Source organism: Arachis hypogaea, chromosome 20 (genome assembly GCF_003086295.3).
Source record: "Arachis hypogaea cultivar Tifrunner chromosome 20, arahy.Tifrunner.gnm2.J5K5, whole genome shotgun sequence".
In the NCBI taxonomy this organism is placed as follows: Eukaryota; Viridiplantae; Streptophyta; class Magnoliopsida; order Fabales; family Fabaceae; genus Arachis; species Arachis hypogaea.
Window position 1 is genome coordinate 46459760 of NC_092055.1, and position 11888 is coordinate 46471647.

Sequence of the window (11888 nt, forward strand, 5' to 3'; positions counted from 1 at the left end):
TGGACCCCACAGGATCATCTCAGGATCTGTGGACCCCACAGGATCATCTCAGGATCTGTGGATCCCACAGGATCATCTCAGGATCTGTGGACCCCACAGGATCATCTCAGGATCTGTGGACCCCACAAGATCCCCACCTACCTCCACTCACTTCTTCTCACCCCTCTTTCACACAATCCCATAAACACTCTTCCCCAAAACCCTTCACCAATCACCTCAATCTCTCTTCCCCATCACCTCTTCACCACTCACATCCATCCACTCTTCCCTATAAACCTACCTCATAAACCCCACCTACCCTCAAAATTCAAAACCAATTTTCCACCCAAACCCACCCATATGGTCGAAACCTTCCCCCCTCCCTTCCCTATATAAAGCCCTCCATTCTTCTTCAAATTCACACAACACAACCCTCTCTTCTCTTCTTGGCCGAAATACAACCCCTTCTCCCTCTCCTCCATTTCTTCTTCTTCTTCTTCATCTATTCTCTCTTTTATTGCTCGAGGGCGAGCAATATTCTAAGTTTGGTGTGGTAAAAGCATAAGCTTTTTGTTTTTCCATTACCATTGATGGCACCTAAGACCGGAGAATCCTCTAGAAAAGGAAAAGGGAAGACAAAAGCTTCCACCTCTGAGTCATGGGAGATGGAAAGGTTCATCTCCAAAGCCCATCAAGACCACTTCTATGATGTTGTGGCCAAGAAGAAGGTGATCCCTGAGGTCCCTTTCAAACTTAAAAGAAATGAGTATCCGGAGATCTGACATGAAATTCAAAGAAGAGGTTGGGAAGTTCTAACAAATCCCATCCAACAAGTCGGCATCCTAATGGTTCAAGAGTTCTATGCCAATGCATGGATCACCAAGAACCATGATCAAAGTAAGAACCCGGATCCAAAGAACTATGTTACAATGGTTCGGGGGAAATACTTAGATTTTAGTCTGGAGAATGTGAGGTTGGTGTTCAACTTGCCAAACATGGAAGAGAACGCACGCCCCTACACAAGAAGAGTCAACTTTGATCAAAGGTTGGACCAAGTCCTTATGGACATATGTGTAGAAGGAGCTCAATGGAAAATTGACTCAAAAGGTAAACCAGTTCAACTAAGAAGACTGGACCTTAAGCCTGTAGCTAGAGGATGGTTGGAGTTCATTCAATGCTCAATCATTCCCACTAGCAACCGGTCTGAAGTTACTATAGACCGGGCCATCATGATCCATAGCATCATGATTGGAGAAGAGGTGAAAGTTCATGAGATTATACCTCAAGAACTCTACAAGGTGGCTGACAAGTCCTCCACTATGGCAAGGTTAGCCTTTCCTCACCTCATTTGCCACCTATGCAATTCGGCTGGGGTTGACATAGAGGGAGATATCCTCATTAAAGAGGACAAGCCCATCACTAAGAAAAAGATGGAGCAAGTAAGAGAGCCCATTCATGGAGCTCAAGAGGCATATGAAGCTCATCACCATGAGATCCCGGAGATGCCTCAAATGCATTTTCCTCCACAAAACTATTGGGAGCAAATCAACACCTCCCTAGGAGAACTGAGTTTCAATATGGGACAACTAAGGGTGGAACATCAAGAGCACTCCATCATCCTTCATGAAATAAGAGAAGATCAAAAAGCAATGAGGGAGGTGATGCGTGGAAAACTTGTCTCTCAACAAATCTCCCTTCGACAAGTGTACCGAAGTTGTCGTCAAGTAAAAACTCACAATAGAGTGAGGTCGAATCCCACAGGGATTGATTGATCAAGCAACTTTAATTAGAAGAATGTTCTAGTTGAGCGAATCCAGAATTTGGGTTGAGAGTTGCAGAAAATAAAATGGTGGGAATGTAAATAACAGAAAAGTAAATGCTAGAATTAAAGGACTGGAAGTAAATGACTGAAAATAAATTGCAGAATTGTAAATGGGAATGGGGGATTTGCTCATAAAAGTAAATCGCAGAAATTAAAGAGAATGGGTAAGATTAGAGATGGGGAGTTCATTGGGCTTAGGAGATGTTGCAATTCTCCGGATCAAGTTCATTTTCATCTCTTCCTCAATCAATGCACTCATTGATCTTCTTGGCAATCTTAAGTGATTGAATTACAATTCCTTGCAATTCAATCTCTCAAATCTTGATCAATAGCCAATTCCTTGGTCAATTGCTCATGAGAAGAGATGAAGTATGGTCACTGATTATACCACATGCATTTCCCAAACCAAGTATTGAGAGGGTTACAGTCACATACCCATCCAAACCCAATTTGGTCCAGCATGAGAAAGCATTTCTAGCTTGATCTCTTCATTCCTCTTCCAAGGTTCAAAAGAGATCCAAGTTTGAATAGCTTCTCTTCCAAGATAACTACTCAATTGGATGAAGATCGAAAGCTTTCAAGTAAAATCAAGAGGAAGGATAGAAGAAGAACAATGAAAATTAGTATTGATCCATCAAATTACAACAGAGCTCCCTAACCCAATGAAAGGGGTTTAGTTGTTCATAGCTCTTGAAAATGAAAACAAAGATGGAGAATACATCATAAAACTAGAAATTGCAAAGAAAGTAAATACAGAGAGTAATTCCTTCAGCCTCCAGAACTCCTTTACAATTCAAAGCTACTCCTATATATACTACTCTTCTCAGCTTCTAGTTCACTCTTCAAGTCTTGGGCCTTTGGATCTTGAGTTTGAAGCAGTTCCTTTCTTTATTTGGGCTTGGCTTTACTTGCAGAGAGAAAGTGCGGAGTGGGTAGAGACTTAAGCTCAGGGCGTAAGGAGTGTTAATCATTTAGTGAAAGTCCAAGTTCGGGAACGTTAGTGACACTTAACATTGTTACTAACGTTCCAATGCACCCCTTTTGCCTCACGTTGAAACCCACGTTAACTAGGTTAACGTGGCTTCTAACGTTGCCTTGTCAACCTTTGAGAACATTAGTGACACTCAACATTGTCACTAACGTTCCAGTGTGCCCCTTCTTGCTTCACGTTAGAGTCCACGTTAACTAGGTTAACGTGGCTTCTAACGTGGCCATCTTTTAGCCATCCCAACGTTAGTGACAATGTTGAGTGTCACTAACGTTGGCTCATCCTTCATTTCTCATCGTTAGCTTCCACGTTAACCCATTTAACATGGAAGTTAACGTGACTCTTGGGGGTTGTGGTTGCTTCAACGTTAGTGACAATGTTGAGTGTCACTAACGTTGTCGACAACTCTTCATCCTCTACGTTAGTTCCCACGTTAACCAAGTTAACGTGGGAGTTAACGTGGTACTTAGCACCATAGGCCAACGTTAGTGACAATGTTGAGTGTCACTAACGTTGGCTTCTCTCCCTCCCCCTTAACGTTAGAGGCCATGTTAACTAGGTTAACGTGGCTTCTAACGTGGCCACTTATGAGTAATTGCCAACGTTAGTGACAATGTTGAGTGTCACTAACGTTGGCTCAACTTCTTTTCTCCACGTTAGAGTTCACGTTAACTTGGTTAACGTGACTCTCTAACGTGGGCATTGATGGCTTTTTTTAGAGAGTGTTATTGTCAATCACTTTTCTCATTAATCTTTGCAAGTTACCTCCCCTTTTCTTGCTCCTTTTTGGTCCTGAAATCAAGCAACAAAGTGCATCAAAGCTCTAGTCCAAGTCATGAGTAATGAAACATAATATTTGTCACTAAACTTATGCAAAATCCTCATGAAATCATGTAAAATGCACATTGACAAGTGAATATTTACCCAAAACTAGCTTATTTCCTAAAGAAATGCATGAAACTAACCTAAAAACAGTAAAGAAAAGGTCAGTGAAACTGGCCAAGATGCCCTGGCATCACAACACCAAACTTAAAGCTTGCTTGTCCCTAAGTAAGTACTGGAACAAGTAAATGATGAATGGAATATCCAGAGGAATGAGTCATTCTTGTGGAAGTCATATTACTGATTTTATGGTGGTTTCATGCATAGCAACTTAGGTTCATTCCATTACTGGCTTTCAGACCTTTATCATGTCCCTAAACACTTACTTTGTTTATATCTCATGAGACTTTTATTCATTGATCCTTTTATTGTTATTTCAAGGGTTAGTTGTGTTATTTAGGCTAAGTGCTCTGTAAGGGGGCAACTCTTTAAGATAAGCTTTCAGCCAACACTCCCGAACCAGTTGGTTCAAGGTGCTAGGTGTTGAAGCACCCCTAAGGACTTACTCCCTCAAGTCTCTCCCCCATACATACACACCACAGGCATATAGTTTATTTATTTTCTTTTCTTGAGACCTTGGTGTCCAGCACCTCTTTGGGTTACTAAATGCTCTGTAGTGAGGGTTACTCTTGATAGTGGATCTTCAGCTGATAATCCCGGGTTAGTTAACCCAAGTTATCAAGTGATAAAGCACCCCTAAGAGCTTATTCATCCAAGTAGATCCCTCACACAGGAGCACCACAGACACTTGCCTCAAGATTAAAACTATTGATGCCTAGCCTTATTGCTTACTCTTTTTCTTTTGTTTTTCACTTCCATTATTCTTTCCCTTTTCTCTTATTAGGATCTTGTTATTAACTTAGTCTCATGAGTGTATCCAAAGCAAAGTATTCAGGATAGATAGTTGTCCTCCTAGCCTTGTGGTTGAACCAACTTAGCTAACTTATGACTACCCCAAAGATTCATGAATGTACTTCCACAATTTCAACTCCACTATGGTCTTTTACAACTATAATCATTCTCTTTTTATTTGATTTAAAGGGAAAAGCTTACAAGTAGGTTAAGTAATGATGCAGTGACATAAAAGACCAGTGCACATAGACTCTCTTCAATACCAAAAACTAAAAATAACATGATTTGAAAAAGGTTTAAATATAACATGGAAGCAAGTTCTATTTCATACAAGATCTTCCTTATTTAAAACATAGAGAAAGATGGAACAAAGAAGGAACTCCACCACCTTTTACTGTTGTGGGTGTCCACGCTCTTTTCCTTGCTTGTCCTCCTTGTTTCCTCTTGCATTTCCTCGCATCCGTGCCAATCTTGCTTGCTTCCAATCCTCAAGTGCCTTCCTTACTGACTCATGACTCTCTTCCACCCTTTGTCTTTCCCTTCGTGCTAATTCATCCTTCATTTCATCATACTTGGCTATTCCTGGATGCAATATTGGCAGCTGTCCCACTAAGTAGCCGAGCCTGGCTTGAGTATTTATCTGATGTCCTGTTTGACTCATGTAAACTCCTTCTGCGAATGCCCTTTGCTCATCCAATAGTTCTGCCTGTTCTATTTGTCTTCGATGCATCTCATGTATGTGTGCCCCTTGATGTGCTTGGATGTTGATTAGCCTCTGGGTGGATTCTTGTTGCTCGTTTTGCCTTTGTTCCATTCTGTTGAATGCTTCTCCCCATTGTTGTCCTTGGCTTAATTGTTGTTCCATCATTTGCCTTTGCCACTCATCTTGCTGCCCCATCATCTGTAGTTGAAGCTCCTTCTGTGCTCCTTGGCTTTCCAAATATTGTCTAGATAAGCCATCAATGGCTTCCTGTAATTGGTGCATGTCCAAAGTCTGTGGTGCTTGTCCCTCTAAGACTTGTCCTTCAACTACTTGAGGAGCTGTCCTCTTTCTTTGCTTCCGTTGAGGCAGGGGGAGTGCTGCAGCATTCATCCTTCGGACCGTTATTGGAATGCCTTCCTTTATCCAAACGGGGTCCTCATCTTCAAAAACCACTCTAGCTTTCTTGCATATTCGGTAAATGGTGCTGGGGTAACCTAATGTTCCTCTTGAGTCGCTTTTCTCTGCCATCTTTCTAATTCCTTGAGCTATAATCTCATGAACTTTGATTTCTCCTCCCTTGAGTATACAATGCAACATTGTTGCTCTCTCGAGATTCACCTCCGAGTTGTTTGCAGCTGGGAGAATAGACCTCCTCACCAGCTCGAACCACTCCTTAGCTTCAGGAGTGAGATCTGTTCTCTTAATGAACTTTGGTTTATTTCCTGCACCCCTTTCCCAGTCAGCTCCTGGTACACACAGGTCTAGTAAAAGCTGGTCATAATTGGGGTTGTTGTCCAATCTTGAGTGGTAACTTTCTTCTTCAAATGGTATAGACCGTAGCTTCAATGCCCTCATTACACTCATGGGACCAAAATCCACCATTGTTCCTCTCACAAAGCTTGTATATGACTCATCTTTCTTATCATACCTGACTGCATTTGCATAAAATTCTCTTACGAGATTTGTATTCACCTTAGTGACCGGGTCGGTGAGGAGCTCCCATCTTCTCCTTTCTACCTTCTCTGTGATTTCGGGGCATTCAGTCTTCTTAACTTGAAATCCCAGCTCATAAATGATTTCCTTATCAACCATCCACCCGTATTGCAATGCATGATGCAAGCTTCTAAATCTCTTCTCATCATATGGGTGTTCTTCCATGGGTTCCATCCCCTCCCTTCTCTTAGAACTTGAAGATGCCATGAATAATGATTTAATATGTGAAGGTGGTAAGGTTGTGGAGACTTTTGGTTGTTTAGGGTTTTATGGCAATGAGGAGAGTGAGGGGAGGAATGTTTATAATTGGATAGGGGGTGTATTGTACCGAAATGAAGAGTGGTGAAGGTGTGTGATGACAATGAAGGGTGGTATGGACAAGGGTTGTTTATATAGAGAAGTTGTGAGAGAATGGAGGGTGTAGATTGATGAAGTGGTCACTTGATAGACGGTTGGGGTTATGCATGGCTAGAAGACAAGGATCATCACTTTATGATAGGGATTGCTCGGTCTTCTAGGGGTCCCTTTTTTTTCAATGTTGCATGGCAACATTTTCCAACGTATTCCCTCTTTAGAACAAGTGTGTAACCCCTCTTCTTTAAGTGGCGAAATCTCCCCCATTTAATTGTCCAATCAATCTCTTTTATGCTTCTTGTCCTTTCCTATAAAGATTTAAAATAAGGAAATTAATATCATAAAAAAAATTCAAACTCTACGGCTAGAAATAAAGGAAAGAAAGGATTTGATTGTTTGTTTGAATTTCAACTAACTAACTAACTATTGGTGGTTCCTTATATGCATTTTGGTGGCACCCTGGGGTGACACCAAACTTAGTCTGAAGCACTGTGATGAAAGTTTTGTGTTCAAAGCTCCCAAGACTAGCATGCAACTTGGTTTGCTTTGAACACCAAACTTGTTCCTCACTATATTCTGCATAAGAAGATTTTCACCAATTGTTTGTTAAGTTTGGATTGAAGCTCATAAAGATTGACTTATTCATTATCATTTGAAAGCATATAAAACATGGGTTGCCTCCCATGAAGCGCTTCTTTAGCGTCACTAGCTTGACGTTTTTCCTTCATCATGGTGGTTGGTAGTGCTTAAAGTCCTCCCCTCTTGCTGTGGATTTGTATCCATTGGTTGGATCAATGATCTCCACATGTTCCAGGGAAAGAACTCTGTTGATAGTGAAGACCTTAGGTAACTGAGATGGTACAGTAGGGAGATTAGGAGGAATATCTGGGAAGTAAGATGAGACAACTCTATCCCCTGGAGAAAAATCTTCCGTAGGGATTTTCTTGTTCCTCCATTTCCTTGGTACCTTCTTCTTTGTTTCTTTTGAGGTTGTCTTTCCCTTGGTGACCTCTTTTCTCCAAGGAGTTGTGATGTTGTCTTCACCTGCCTCTAGAGGTTTGGGTTCCTCCAATTTTTCCTTGAGCTGTGGCAGTTGCTGTTTTCCTTGTTCATCAATTGAGGGGGGTTTCAGAATGAACTGGCTGTGCTTCAGTGCTTGTCTCCTCCTTCAGTGTCTCCTTATCGTTTGTGCTTAGTTCCTTGTCCTCTTGATCTGTTTCTTGTGAGAAGTTGAAGACATTGAAGTTGAGTTGTTCATCATGAATTCTCAATATTAGCTCCCTTTTCTCTACATCGATAAGTGCTCTGGCCGTAGCTAGGAATGGTCTTCCCAATATGATTGGGTGAGTGTGACTTTCTTCCATGTCCAGAATGACAAAATCTATTGGGAGAAAGTACTTCCCAACCTTTAGCAACACATTTTCCACCACTCCTATTGCTTGCTTTTGAGTTTTGTCAGCCAGTCTGATAATGACATCTGTAGGCATTATCTCATTGATCTGCAACCTCTTCACCAGGGATAAGGGCAGTAAGTTGATGCTGGCCCCTAAATCGCATAGTGCTCTGTCAAACATATTTTCACCTATGGCACAAGGGATATGAAAACTTCTTGGGTCTCTTCTTTTTGTAGGCAACCCAGGTTGAATAAGGGCACTACATTCCTTGTTCATCACTATAGTCTGCCCTCCCTTGAGTGAGCTTTTCCTAGGAAGAAGTTCCTTCATATATTTGATGAATGCAGGCATTTGTTGAATTACCTTGATGAATGGTATGTTCATATGCACGGATGCAAACAAGTCTAGGAACCTTGAGTATATTCTTTTTCCCACAACACCATTGAGCAGTTGGGGGAATGGTGCATAGAGCTTCAGCAGCTCTTGTTGTGAGATTTCTGGTTCTTTGTGATCTCTATCCTCCTCCTTTGTTGAGTTGTCTTCAGGTTGTTTGCACATTTTGCCTTGCTTGTCTTCAATCTCTTGATCACTTGTAGTGACCATTTTGCAATCTTCCCATCTTACTTTCTTTGCTTCTCCTTTGGGGTTTTTCTCAATGTCACTTGGGAAGCTATCAGTAGGTTTGGGAATCTTCTCAGCTAAATATCCCACCTGGAATTCCAGCTTCCTAATGGTTTCTCCTTGGTTCTTAATATTGGCTCGCACCTCCTCTTTGAACACCTTATTTTCTTGAATCTCTTGGCTTATTCCTTCAAGTAAGGCTTCAATTTTAGAGAGCCTGTCATCAATTGATGAGTGGTTCGGAGCAGATGTGCTGTTTTGGTTTTGATAAGTATGTGGAGAGTTGTTGTTGTGGGGTTGTTGAGATGTCCTCTGGGTGAATTGTTGGTGAGCTGCATTATTGTTAGAGTTGTAACGTCTCTGGTCTTGGTTTTGATCTTGCTCACTTTCCCACCCAAAGTTCGGGTGATTTCTCCATCCAGGGTTGTAAGTCTTGGAGTATGGATCATAGTTTTTCCTTGGTGAACTCCCAATGTAGTTGGCTTGCTCCTGACTCCCTTCTGCTTCTTGGTTTACTCCTTCTTGTGTTGTTGATGAAGTGGAGATTGCTGCTACTTGGTTCATCTCCATCTTCTTGGTGAGGTCAGCCAGCTGCTGGGTAATGAGCTTGTTTTGGGCCAACAGAGCATCTACATTGTTTAGCTCCATCACTCCTCTTGTGTTCCTTCTTTCGGAAGCATAGAAGTAGTCGTTTTCTGCTACTGTTTCAATAACATCTATGGCTTCCTCAATGGTCTTCTTCTTGTTCAAAGACCCTCCAGATGAATGGTCTATTGCCTTCTTTGACTCATAAGAGAGCCCTTCATAGAAAATGTGCAGCTGGACCCATTCGTTGAACATGTCAGGTGGACACCTCCTTGTTAAGTCCTTGAACCTCTCCCATGCTTCATACAGAGTCTCACCATCCTGTTGCCTGAAGGTTTGAACATCAGCTCTCAGCCTATTGATTCGTTGAGGAGGGTAGAATCTTGCTAAGAATTTGTTCACCACATCCTCCCAAGTTGTCAAGCTCTCCCTTGGGAAGGATTCCAGCCACTTGGCTGCCTTGTCTCTGAGTGAGAAGGGAAATAAGAGCAATCTATAGGCGTCAGGATGAACGCCATTAGATTTCACTGTGTCACATATTCTCATGAAGGTGGTCAAATGTTGGTTAGGATCTTCTTGAACACCTCCTCCAAACGAACAGTTGTTCTGAACAAGGGTGATGAGCTGTGGTTTAAGTTCAAAGTTGTTGGCATGGATTGTTGGCTTTTGGATGCTACTTCCACAATTGCCTGGGTTTGGATTAATGTAAGAGCCCAAAACTCTTCTATCCTCTCCAGCATGATTTGCTCCACCTCCTCTGCCATGGTTGTGAGTCTCTTCTTCATGATGATTTTCCATGTTTTCTTCCATGTTTGGTTCAAAGTATTCCTCAAACTGTTCCTCTTCTTCTTCAGTACCAACTACTCGTTTTCCTCTTGCCTCCCTCCTTAGTCTAAGGAAGGTTCTCTCTGGTTCAGAATCAAAGGAAGTTGAAGCCCCGCTTCTTCTCCCTGTCATACAACCAACAAGTACAAGCAGAGAAAATAGGTGCAGACAGTATTTGTGTCAGAGTTATTGTTAGTTGTGGGTGATGCAATATATCAAACAGTTAGTGGGTTAGCAAACAGAATTGAAAATAACAAAGAAAAACAAACGGGTAGAGGGAGAAGGGAAGAAGTTTAACTAAAACATAAAGTAAATCACTCAAACAGAAAAATGAAATTCACAAAATAAAATGCTCAATCTAGTGATCTTCCAATCTAATCATTGTTGATGCACAATCAATCCCCGGCAACGGCGCCATAAACTTGATGCGTGGAAAACTTGTCTCTCAACAAATCTCCCTTCGGCAAGTGTACCGAAGTTGTCGTCAAGTAAAAACTCACAATAGAGTGAGGTCGAATCCCACAGGGATTGATTGATAAAGCAACTTTAATCAGAAGAATGTTCTAGTTGAGCGAATCCAGAATTTGGGTTGAGAGTTGCAGAAAATAAAATGGTGGGAATATAAATAACAGAAAAGTAAATGCTAGAATTAAAGGACTGGAAGTAAATGACTGAAAATAAATTGCAGAATTGTAAATGGGAATGGGGGATTTGCTCATAAAAGTAAATCGCAGAAATTAAAGAGAATGGGTAAGATTAGAGATGGGGAGTTCATTGGGCTTAGGAGATGTTGCAATTCTCCGGATCAAGTTCATTTTCATCTCTTCCTCAATCAATGCACTCATTGATCTCCTTGGCAATCTTAAGTGATTGAATTACAATTCCTTGCAATTCAATCTCTCAAATCTTGATCAATAGCCAATTCCTTGGTCAATTGCTCATGAGAAGAGATGAAGTATGGTCACTGATTATACCACATGCATTTCCCAAACCAAGTATTGAGAGGGTTACAGTCACATACCCATCCAAACCCAATTTGGTCCAGCATGAGAAAGCATTTCTAGCTTGATCTCTTCATTCCTCTTCCAAGGTTCAAAAGAGATCCAAGTTTGAATAGCTTCTCTTCCAAGATAACTACTCAATTGGATGAAGATCGAAAGCTTTCAAGTAAAATCAAGAGGAAGGATAGAAGAAGAACAATGAAAATTAGTATTGATCCATCAAATTACAACAGAGCTCCCTAACCCAATGAAAGGGGTTTAGTTGTTCATAGCTCTTGAAAATGAAAACAAAGATGGAGAATACATCATAAAACTAGAAATTGCAAAGAAAGTAAATACAGAGAGTAATTCCTTCAGCCTCCAGAACTCCTTTACAATTCAAAGCTACTCCTATATATACTACTTTTCTCAGCTTCTAGTTCACTCTTCAAGTCTTGGGCCTTTGGATCTTGAGTTTGAAGCAGTTCCTTTCTTTATTTGGGCTTGGCTTTACTTGCAGAGAGAAAGTGCAGAGTGGGCATAGACTTAAGCTCAGGGCGTAAGGAGTGTTAATCATTTAGTGAAAGTCCAAGTTCGGGAACGTTAGTGACACTTAACATTGTTACTAACATTCCAATGCACCCCTTTTGCCTCACGTTGAAACCCACGTTAACTAGGTTAACGTGGCTTCTAACGTTGCCTTGTCAACCTTCGAGAACGTTAGTGACACTCAACATTGTCACTAACATTCCAGTGTGCCCATTCTTGCTTCACGTTAAAGCCCACGTTAACTAGGTTAACGTGGCTTCTAACGTGGCCCTTGCCATCCTTCGAGAATGTTAGTGACATTCAACATTGTCACTAACGTTCCAATGTGCCCCTAGGTTTCACGTTAGAGTCCACGTTAACT

The 11888-nt window shown here is 41.4% G+C and overlaps 1 non-coding gene across 1 annotated transcript; it reads left to right on the forward strand.

Moving 5' to 3' along the window:
* Window positions 1-9426: 9426 nt before the first annotated feature.
* On the forward strand, window positions 9427-9530 carry LOC112788595 (small nucleolar RNA R71). The gene has a single exon (XR_003195955.1). It is a non-coding gene; the product is annotated as a small nucleolar RNA R71 (small nucleolar RNA).
* The last annotated feature ends 2358 nt before the right edge of the window (window positions 9531-11888 follow it).